The sequence below is a fragment of the Populus trichocarpa genome, chromosome 5 (genome assembly GCF_000002775.5).
Source record: "Populus trichocarpa isolate Nisqually-1 chromosome 5, P.trichocarpa_v4.1, whole genome shotgun sequence".
Classification (NCBI taxonomy): domain Eukaryota; kingdom Viridiplantae; phylum Streptophyta; class Magnoliopsida; order Malpighiales; family Salicaceae; genus Populus; species Populus trichocarpa.
In genome coordinates, this window is record NC_037289.2 from 5,514,069 (window position 1) to 5,525,931 (window position 11,863).

The 11,863-nt window shown below is 32.0% G+C and overlaps 1 long non-coding RNA gene across 1 annotated transcript; it reads right to left on the reverse strand.

The window, feature by feature from the left end:
* Positions 1-9,161: 9,161 nt before the first annotated feature.
* On the reverse strand, positions 9,162-11,045 carry LOC112327509 (uncharacterized). Its single transcript, XR_002981811.2, has 2 exons — positions 10,624-11,045; positions 9,162-10,526 (listed from the first exon to the last, which is right to left on the reverse strand). It is a non-coding gene; the product is annotated as an uncharacterized LOC112327509 (long non-coding RNA).
* Between the last annotated feature and the right edge of the window lie 818 nt (positions 11,046-11,863).

An 11,863-nucleotide genomic window follows, 5' to 3' on the forward strand; every position in this document is an offset into this window, starting at 1 on the left:
ACAATTGACAAAGTTGAGTTTTGTGCAAAGATTACACTGTAAACACGCTACACAGTTTCTTCACTTAAAAGAAACTAGAAATACAACGAGAAAAAGAAACAAAACAAATCCAATGATACACAAATCCACACAAAGAAGCACACACCAACATCTCCCTAGTAATTATGCCACATTATCCCTCGCTTCTCCTTGCTTCCCTCCACGTTCCGAGCCAGGAAAATTACCTGGATGGACCTTGTTCTTGCCCTTTCCACTCGTAGAAGTAGAACCACCAAGTGTCCTCTCGTCAATTACAATATTCTCTCCTCTTCTCACTCTTTCCTCCTCCATTCTCTTCATTTTCTCCATCTGACGTTTTTGCTTGACGTAAACTTCAGCACAAGCAACTCCAATGGAAGACATATTGACTTATAAAAGTGAAGATCTCAGATAAGAAATTAACCAAGTGCTAAATTTGTTTGGTGGGATGGAGAAGTTCTTAGCTAGCTAGGGTATTTATAGGCGTTTCACGAGGACTTAGTGATCAGCTAGCAAATACTAGACGAGTACGTGTATCACAGCTTACTAATTTTGCATTATCGTATCATTAGAACGAGTTTTGGCATTATCATAATGTTGCAAGACGATTTCAGAACACAGATTGAGTGAAACAATGGTGCTGCATGCACGAAATTATTTTTAAATGAAATCTGTGGGTCGATGGAACATTCGAAAATAGTGGTTTTGCTTTTCGAGTGGTCACAAAAGCACCACGTCATCTATAGCTATGCAGAGAAATGGTGGGTGCGTAGTTAGATGTCAATGCGGTCTAACTTACTTGGCAGACCCAAATTTATTTGACCCTTTAAAACGTTAGTTTATCAGGGCTGAGATGCAAGCTCATATTCAAATTGATACAAGATATTTTTTTTAATGCATAGCCAGTATAATTTTTTATTTGATTATTAAATTATAATAAAATTTTATCATGAAACTCTATAAGCTCTACTTATAAAATTCAAATTTTATAGCCATTTCCGGTTGAGAAGGCTTTCAAATAAGATATAGAAGTTATTAATTATTCAAGATTTATAATATTTTTTTTCTTAAAATTTTATAAGAAAATTCTAAAATTATTAAAATTTCATAGCCATTTGAGATTAGAAAAGCCTTCAAATAAGGTTGAGAATTTACTATTTAGAATTTGCAATATTTTTTTAGTTGATCTAAGATTTTTTTTCTATTAATTTAAATCTTTTATTATTTTTCTAATTTTATTTAACATATTTTTATTAATATATAAGCAACCTAGAAGACTTGTGATATAGAGTTTTGATTAGAGAAAATATTGACTAATAAGATTTGAATTGGGATATTTTTTACGTGATGATTCAATAAAATTTCATTTTACTTGTGTTTGTTGTTTTTCTTGTATTATTTATGTTTGAGTTAGAAAATAAGTTGATGCAACTAGATTTCAGAAACTAAAGATTCTAAGCAATCAAATGAGAATTTCTTATAAGCAGATTTTGTGGATGACCTAACATATATCTTTTATGGATTAATGAAAAAAAGATAAGCTTAATAAAAGATCTGGTCGCACTAAACTAATACTGTGAAAAATAAAAAGCTAGAATTCTCAAACCAACAATTGATTCATGCTTAAATTTTATCAAGAGATTCTGAGACCTAGTTTTATAGGAAGCTTGACTTGCTAAAACTAGTCGAGCTCTAGAAGACTCTCCAATTAGACCCCAAAGATATTGTTTGAGCTAGTTTTGTTATTTTCTTTTATTTTCCTTGATTTTATGTTTAATTAGATTTTATGATATTTTTCTTTTTGATTAGGGATTCTTATTTTATTACCTAGTAGAGATTGATTTATGTCCTATTTAAGGTGTTATAAACTTCTTAAAGATGCAAAATACATTAATTAGACATAATTAAACTACTAATAAGATGCCTGTACTAACTTATTTTTGACCAAAACTCTGTCTTTCTATACTTATACTTATTGTTAACCTATTTGTGCTTTCACCTACATTATAGATCAAGTAAATATTAATGTATTATCATATTATGTATATACCATCTAGGGTTTAGTACATATAATTTTTTCACCAAAGAGGATACTTGGAAGAATAGCTCTAATTGATCAGTATGCTTTTTAATATCCAGAGCATGGCAGTGAAAATTACAGAAAGAAAACGAGGTTCATGTCTTCAATCCAACGTACCTATTACGTAATATATAGCTTGATATGCTACTAAACAAAGATTAATAATATTCGCTGATTAATTAACAATACTTGATATGTTACTTGCTATATAGTATATATGATGGGATATTATACTAACATTTGTGGTTCAAGTTGTGATGGGGATAGAAGTGCCTAATGGCCTTCATTAAAGAAAATATAAGTGGCAAAAAAACTTTTTCAATGATATTGCTACCATATATATATAAGTATTAAACATCGTTTAAATTATATATAACTTTAGCGCTGATAATGCCAGAAAGACAACACGGTCACAAGAATTTATGCTAATGACAACCATTACTGCTCTAACCACATCTCTATAGTCTATAATAAAGTCTTGCATGCAGTGGCACAAGATAAATTTTCTTATTAATTAGTGTTTGTCATGATCATGGCTAGAAAGACGCCATTTGTGGTGGAGAACTTTCGCAAAAAGCTGTTGAATTGCATTCATTAAATCTAAATCAGAGAGCAAACTACTCGATAATGGACTTTGTGGTTCCCGAGGGAGTATAAAAACTTTAGTGCCATTATACTAAAGACCCAACTCAGTTTGAAGACTTATAAATGGAAGATATAATCCTCCTCAGTTATAAAGTCCTAATAACATGCACTTATAAAGTAATATATATGATGTAAAATGACTGTTTACCCTTATGGAAGATTGCTCCATTCAAAGTCTAACCACTACCATGTAAATGTTCTGCACCTAATCGGTGTATTAGCAACTGAATCACTTCCCAAAATCTTCAACTTCCATGTGCTATTGCGGCCTAATTAAAGTCTTTTATATCAAGGTTAGACGAAGTAAAGTTTACGTACGTGAATATTTAGTACAGTTTTATATGGAGTGTACACACGCCTAGCTTATCTACTCTATGATCGATACACTGCCGGTATAATTTTGAATAATTGCTTTTGTATAATCAGAATTACCAATTTTGAATGGATTCTGGTCTCTCAGCAGGATTACCAGAATCATCATGGTCATAGAAACAAGTGATCAGGTTCTTGTCAAAGTGTCTAAATCAAGAGTGGTGATTTTTTTAATCTTGCTCGTCAATATTTAACTCGTTAGGTAGTGTTTGTGAGTACAAGTTCGTGAACAAGCTCTTGTGAGTGGAGTATTATGCACAAGGGAGCGCTTGTTTTCCATATTGTATTGCTTGAAAAGCTCCTTTTAATCTTGCTCTTTATAAACTCTCTAGGTAGGGTCATGCGATGAATGGCTAGTACTGTGCCAGGAAACCAATCAGATATGGAAACGTTGCCGTTATAGGTGGCCCCAATCAATACTCATTCTATAGTTATAGCAGCAGTGTGATTTGTCAATCAAAAAAATCTGGCACTTGGGTTTAAAGAATTCTCTTTGTCCGTGATTAATGTTCTGGTAGTTAAAACCCACTGTAATTGTTCATGTTGTTAATTTGTTGTTGCAAGTTTTGCTCTTTGGCTTGCTGAGACTGCTGATAGATCTTAGCATGGTTGTATAGAATGTTTTCCAACAGTTACAGTGTTTCATGAGCAAGGAGTTAGCTTCATAATTCATGAAAATCCACTGGCTTTATTTTGACTCTCAGTGCAGCAGCTACTAGTGAATTTCAGTACTCCCAAGCAAACGAAATAAGTTTCCATTAAGCTTCCAGCAGAAAGGAGTTTTCCAGCGGCGGTCAATGTTTGACAGCAGAATACTATTCTGGGTTTTAAAATCAAGCAATAACAAACTAAATCTACAATGGAAGCCAATGTGCTTGAAGTGAGTCTTTAGCTTAAGTTCCTGGGTTATGGAAAGCAAGCGGAGATGAAGCTAAAGAAGGAAATAAAATAGGCTCTCCCGATCTGGATCTGTAACTATATGAAGGGAAATTAAATACTCTTTTTTTCCATTCTCCTCCTTCCAAAAAGACTTGATTCCTAACTGTTGTTGTGAAACTCCATCCGAACGAACAAATTAACTCGAAAACCTGATAACCTACAACCTAAGATGGATCACATTTACAATATACAAAGCTAAAAGGAATCAGTAATTTACTGTGTAAAAAGATTCAAAATACTGTGGTTTGGAACAATATTTCGACCTCTTTGTCTTTCTGAGAAAAGTTGGCAAGGCTTGCTTATATAGAGGTAGCTTCATCAATTACCGAATAAATTAAAAGCTGATTGGTCTACGTATTTTTTTTCTCATAGTAAAAATGACTTTTTTTACTCTTAAAAACAAAAAAAGTCATATATATCTTTTATTTAAAGGTATTTTTATCCTTTCGAGTTTTCGAGTTTAATTGAATAGTAAATTATTGAAATTACTCCTCGAAAACCAAAAATAAAAACTGAAATGCACAGGGGCATTTGTGTATTTTTTTCCCTACGGTGTTTTCAATTATAATCAATTTGAGAGATGGGATGAAATGACTTTTACAAAATATATAATATTATTTAAATGGTTAATTGAGAGGCGCTTAATTAGGAGCTCTTGGAAAATTATGGCGGCACATGCAAAGGCTTTGCTAAACAAATGATGGTGTTTAAGACGGTGATAGAAGACTCTCGGCCCTACCTATCCAGACGACACATGTGCCTTAATTTTTTCTGGTTCGCCGCTTTTTTTGTTTTTCTTTTAATTTTTTTCTCACCCTAACCTTTCAAAAATTTAATAATTTTTTAAAAAAATATTTAGTTCATATTCTTTTAATTAATATTTTTTTTATTTGAAATCATTTATATAATTATAATTTTTTTAAATTTTATCTCCTGTGAAGTTTTTATCTATTAAACTTGATATTTATTTTTTTAATTGCTATTTATTTTATTTAAGATGACTTTTCAAATTGTTTTTTATATATAATTTCATTCTTATTAAGTTTTTTTTTTCTATTATTATTTTTTTACGATTTCATCATTCTACATTAAATTTGCAAGTGTTGAGCTTATTAATTGAGATTGGGTTTAAAGCTTATCAGGTTGCGAGTTTGAGAGATTAATCCGGGTTTAGGAGGTCTGTCCAGGTTATCTAGTTTTTTTTTAATCTTATTTTTTTCAATTTAGTTGTCCAATATTTAAATTAATTGATTAAATATAAGCATTAGATACTCACTTAATTGATTAAATTTAATTTTGTTTTTGAATTAAATTAAATTAATTGATTAAATATAAACATTAGATACTCACTTTAGGATATTTTATTTGATTTGCTTCTTATTCCTTTAAAAGTATTATAGTAATTCTATCGTGCTAAAAAAGTTGAAAAGACCTATATGCCTTCCAACCAATTTAACCATCTAGGTGGTGATCTAGTGGTAAGAACTTGGGATCAAGAGGTTTGCTCCTTCTGTGGTCTCAGGTTCGAGCCCTGTGGTTGCTCATATGATGGCCACTGGAGGCTTACATGGTTGTTAACTTCAGGGCCCGTGGGATTAGTCGAGGTACGCGCAAGCTGGCTCGGACACCCACGTTAAACTAAAAAAAAAAAAAAAAAAAGTAATAGATCCTGTGAAAAGATTGTTCTACACTAGTAGCCGGTCCAATAGTTTTTCAGGGAAAGATAAAATAATAATTTTACTGTAGCAATTTATGTTTTTTATGTACATTGAATATTGAGCCTCCTTAAGTTTTTTATAGATACATTCGATCAACCCCTTGAATCTAATAGATTAACCTATGACCCTATAATACAAAGTTATATACATACCAAGTTTAGGGTATAATCTAAAAAATTATTTTTCGAAACTCAAAAATAGAATTCTTTTCTATTTAAAAAAGATGTTATTACACAAATATTGCCTTCCGAACTTAGTCACAAGTTGATACAATAAATTGTTGGCATGGAAATAGTTAATCCTTGTCTTAATACAGCCTAGCACTAAGGTAGAATGATGAAGAACAATGATCAATTAAAGCAAACAAACAAAGGAAAGGAAAGGGGAATAAAATATAGAGAAGGTAATCGACGCAACTACTATAAAAGTATACTTATTTCTCCAACTGAGTCTCTCCTAGTTTTATTTAATTTTTCTGGATTTTAATAATTTAATATATTATTTTGGTGACTGACGGTAATTGGTTTATTGTATCGATTTTTAGCGAAGACATTCTTGTGATTTCAATTGAGTATTATTATTGGGATTTACAAGACCTAGGATGTGGTAATTAGTTTGTGATAAAAAAAATAATTGTTTATATATTTTTTTTACTTTTTAAAATGAATTAGAAAGTCTTACTAGTGTCAATAAAAAATAAAAATAATATCTAGAAGTATATATAAAAAAATCAAATTGTTTTTAAATAGTTTACTTTTGAATTTTGAATTTGTTATTATTCTCAACCAGTTTTTTCTGAAATTAGAAATCTGACATGTGTACTCAAAGTAAAAATTAATGAAAAATTGAATTGACTACTGACGGAGGAATTTCTGCTGGCTAATGGTCCAACCAGGGACCTAATTGTTGAAATTGAAACTACAAAAATATCTTTGCTAAAAATAGATACTATATTACCCTTAATATCATTTTTTTTTATTAACGTGGTTGTTGGGCCAGCTTACACATACCTCAACTAATTTTACAGGCTCTGAAGTTAACGGTCATGCAAGCCTCCAGTGACCCTGAAATTTATAAGACTCGAATTAATAAATTTTAAAAAATAAATCTAAAATCTAACTAATTAAGGTATATTCTTATAATTATTAGACTTTATATCATTAAATCGATGATACTTGGCCAAACTAACGACCGAACTAGTACAATAGAGTGTTATCTAGGAATATATAAATACCTGCTTGTCTAATAAAAGAATTGTTGCTGTAGACTACTATTATGTAGAGAGTTAATAAAATAAAAAATTGAAAGTAGAGTGGCATCCGGGGACCCACTCTCAACCTTATTTATTATTGCTCAACTACAATTTCTCCATGGCAAGGACAGGCCTTTTTGCTCCCCGGCAATATTGAGTTTTAACTTCTTCGATAATTTTTTTAATAATATTTATATTTATTAAAATACTAAATTATTTCTTAATTAATTTGATTATAACTTAAAAATAAAAATACTAAAATATCTTTACTTTTTTTTGAAATCGAGAATAGAGCAGAACTTTAGCTACATAGATTGTAGCACTAAAATATCTTTACTTAAAAAATTTTATTTTTAAAAAAATTTAATGATTTTAATGTGTTTTAAAAAAAATACAAAAACACTCATGAATTTCAGTTAATTAAATCTTGTGAGATTTAAGTGTACAAATCTCTATATGAATGTATTTCTTGAAAGACTTACATTTTATTTATATGGAGCTGTAAATTAGATTATATGATCACGGATAATTATTTTTCTATTTTCAAGTAGTTTGTACTTAGATCTAGATTTCGGATTCATGAATATAATTTCATTGTTTGCTACGTGTACATATTTGTTTTTAGTTTTAGTTAAAATTATGATATATCTTTACCACCATACATTATAAAAAGAAAATCATTTGTTTGAAGTGCTGCCATTAAATTTAAATAAATGATTTTAGACTCAATGTAGATAAACCTATATATATTATAATTGCTTATAAAATTAGATTTTTATAGTACTTAAAACAATTTAATTCTTTAGATTGAAGTCGGTAAAACTTTATCATAATTGCTAGTAAAATTGACATGATTGTATTTAAAATTAAATAAATGCCACTAGCAGGCGTAGTAAAGGCAATTCTGAAGATGACCGAAAATACAATCTAGCATGAGACTTGTTGCTTGTTAAAAAATAAAAAACTAGTGTAGAAAAAAAATTTAGCCATGCGAGTGGGACCAGGCTTCTAGGCCCGTGCGTGCTAGGATTTTTTTATGGTTAGCCAGGTGCATAGGCTTGGCCTACCAGGCTCAGTAGCTCATGGTCTTTTTTTTTTTTCTATGCATTTGTTTTTTCAATTTAAATATTCATTGATATCCTTTCTCTATTTTTTTAAAAATTGTTTGGTTTATTTTTTTTATTTTTTTATTTTGTATACTTCGAAAAGATTATTATAATTTTTCTTAATTGTTTTGTTTTATGTTTTATACAAATGAGCTATATTTGCATGATGTATTTATAAAAAAATATTTATTATTAGAAATGAGAATTAACCTCTAAGATCAAATAAATATAAAAATACAAAACAAAAGGACATCAAATATAAAACATTTGTACTCACATCTAACTTTGTTTTTATATATAAAATATTTGTTATTATTTAATTGCTGTTAATGACTTATTTGTTGTTTATCATTTTATATATTTTTAATATATATTAAACATGAAAATATGTTTTGTCTTCAACTTTTTGTTAAAAAAATATTATACTCGAAAACGAATTCATAACACAACCGTTGATTTTTCTTGGGTTATAAATTAATCTAGAATTCTATCGCAGTCTAGCTCGGGTAGAGTATCTAACTAAGAAATCGAGTACTTTTCACGAGAAGAAAAATCAACAAGGGCGCATCTAGATGCGGCGTTGATTTTGATGACTATAAGAAGTCCAGATCGATCGAGTGGTAGGTGGAGGAAGAGCAGTATCGATGGTGGTGATGCGCCCCGGCAATCGAGCACTTCCTTTTGCAAGAAGAAGAACAATTGAAGCAACATGGCCGGCCCACAGAATTGACATTTTTCATCATATTGACAATAACATATTGGACCCTATAGTCTACACCAAAATAATTATGCGAAAGATATGCTAATGTCACAGCAGAGTTTCTTTTAAAACAGTCCTACCGCTCCCTTTCTGTGCTGATGAATTTAGCCGTCCTGACTCCTGTCTGAGGATCTCATCGATGAAACCACATAGTTTTCAACACTTTTGGTTGACTTGTGAGGATAATTTCAGGTGAGATCAACCAAGTATTACTCCTCATCTTGGTTTCTTCCTAATTTTATATGTTTTTCTGTCAACTTCAATGACCACATAGCTGAAATCCTTGAATATTTAATTAACTAGGAGAACAATATTTCTTTTAAACCTAATCAGGGATAATTCTATGCCAAGATTCCACATGTCACCACTTTAGTTAGGTCACATGCATTCTCAACAAGTTCGGAAGTGAACATTAAGTATACCAAAGCCTGATGAATTGCACCTAGCCACATTCACTGTGGAATCGTACGTATCATAAATACTATTATAAAGTTTCATAGTTTTACACACTAACTTCAGCAGCAGCAGCCGCCATGGCCTCTCTCTCTGAGTTCTTCTCCCACCTATATACCATGGCCATAGTTTTCCTCAGTCTTCTACTCCTTGAGATTGTAATTTTAATCCGGTCGGTCATCGGAAGCACCTTGAAGTCCGATAAACCAATAATTAGCACCACTCAGTACCTTAGACACATCGAAGAAAAGAATCCAACAATTTCTTACAGTAAACAATTGATGAGGCAGCAAGATTCAATAGAATGCGCGGTATGCTTGTCCGAATTTTCGGAAGGCGAAAGTGTAAGGAAGTTGAAATGCAAGCATACGTTCCACAAGGATTGCTTAGACGAATGGTTGCAACAATGTTTGGCTACATGCCCACTTTGCAGAGCTAAGGTTTTGCCGGATGAGATTTTAGCCAAGTATGATCGGATGCAGAGTCAGATAGAGTATGATGGGAGTGATGAAGAGATGATTTTCATGTTATCTGCTCTACATGGTAACAGTCTACAAAGAATTTTTTAGCCTGTTGGTTTTGGAAACATTGGTTGTTCTTAAATGTTTTACTTGCATATAGAAACCGCCACATGTAGATATAGATAAGGATATTTCTCTTTTGTGTTCATCGATCTAATAATGTTTTTGCAGTTTGTTCGAAGATTATGTACATATATCATCAAATATGAACCTTAGTGGATGAGTCTCCTTGTATTCTCACCTGTGATTTTCACTAATGTATGCTTATACAGGTGATTAAATTTCTAGTGGAAATCAAATGAAGCTCTTTACGGATTTCATATGCTGCCAAACCTTAGTGTATCCATAATTTTATGAGAAAGAAGAAGGGTCCAATTTTGATGCTGACCCACATCAGTTCTTGTTGTTTGTTTGCAGACCATAGATACTTATCTTCTTCTAAGGTGGAAACGTTTTTGTCCCGGGTTTTGGAAAATTATGTACATTTGTATACCCCTTCGCGTAATCAAAGAACTTTTTACTGGAATATGCTGAGTACTTACAAGTTTTTTGTCCTTTCCGTTTTGATCATCAGTGCATGTAAATGGGTTGAAATTTTCCGGCACAAATTAAATGGAGCTCCATGGACGTTGGATGCCATCTACCTCGAAGCTGTCTTATACCTGTGTAGCAAGTAGTAATTTCACCATTTACCTACCCCATTTACATTTATTCATACCAAAATCTGAACCCTCTTACCAGTTCTATAGCTATACGTACCTGCGTATAACCAAAGCCGACATACCCATTAGCTTCAGTCCCATCCAAAGGGTACTTGTGTTAACGCTACACAAATTGTTGTAAATCGATGTGTACTCGTATAAATTAACAAATTTTATACACACACACACTAGCTATTTAACCCATGCTCTGTAATGGGTTGTAAAATTTAAAATTTATTTTTTAAAAAAATATATATATAAAAAAAATCGGATTAGTCACCTGCCGGGTGGAGAAAGTCTTCCACACAGCCATATATGAAAAAATTGAAATCTTCGTCTTGTCAAAAATTCATTTGAAAATAGAATTAATACCGTTGACACACAAACCTGAAACCTACGGGCAGAGGTTTCCTCCAGATATGAAAAATGTTGTTGAGAATTATCAATCCTCCTCAGTTGCTCCAGTCTGGATCAGTCATATATAGCCATAACTTAAATATGACCGTAGACGTGTTTGGTGATGAAATTTAGGCAGGTTGCGTTGAGTAGGTGGCAACATTAAATTAGTGTATGCTCCTCTCTCCCTTTCTGGCTTTCCCTTTACTCAATTGTTTTGGAGCCCAAACAACGAATGCTATGAGTTATTAGAGCGGCTGAATAAGTTTCTGTTAGTACAAAGAATTGTTTGGCACAAATATCATACTTATCACATCTTTCCAATTTAATCTTCTAGAAAAAGTGCTCCACCCCACAGTGTATGGTGGAAAATCAAACTAGTGTAGCATGAAGCAACCATCATAAATACATGGGACATCTGATTGGAACTTCCAGAGTGCGTACATACGAGACATTTTTCTAGCTCGCTAGCTTCCACCGATCAAAATTTCTCGTACATAATAAATTTAATATGGGCATAGCAACTAGACACTTAGCAGCATTATCAAAAGGCCGTAGACGTTGATCCTTCCTTTCGTGTGACGGGTTTTAAAAGCTAGATTATATATTGTCATTAAGACATCCAGAAATCCTACCAGTGGAAGATAAACATGAATTGGATTACGTTCTTTGCCGTCCTCTTCTTTCGCTGTCATATAAATGTCACTCTGTTAGCTGGGAACTATGTACTGGACAGGAGATTAAACCACATCCAATGGCTTTTTGTCTTGAACGTTTGTGAAAGACAAGAACTTAATTTACAGTAAAGACCCAGGGTCTGTACTGTCGAAGGCTACGGCCCTTTGAAAATAGTTTTTGGCTAGATTTACAAGAAGAAATGTACACTGGTTTGGATGAGACGG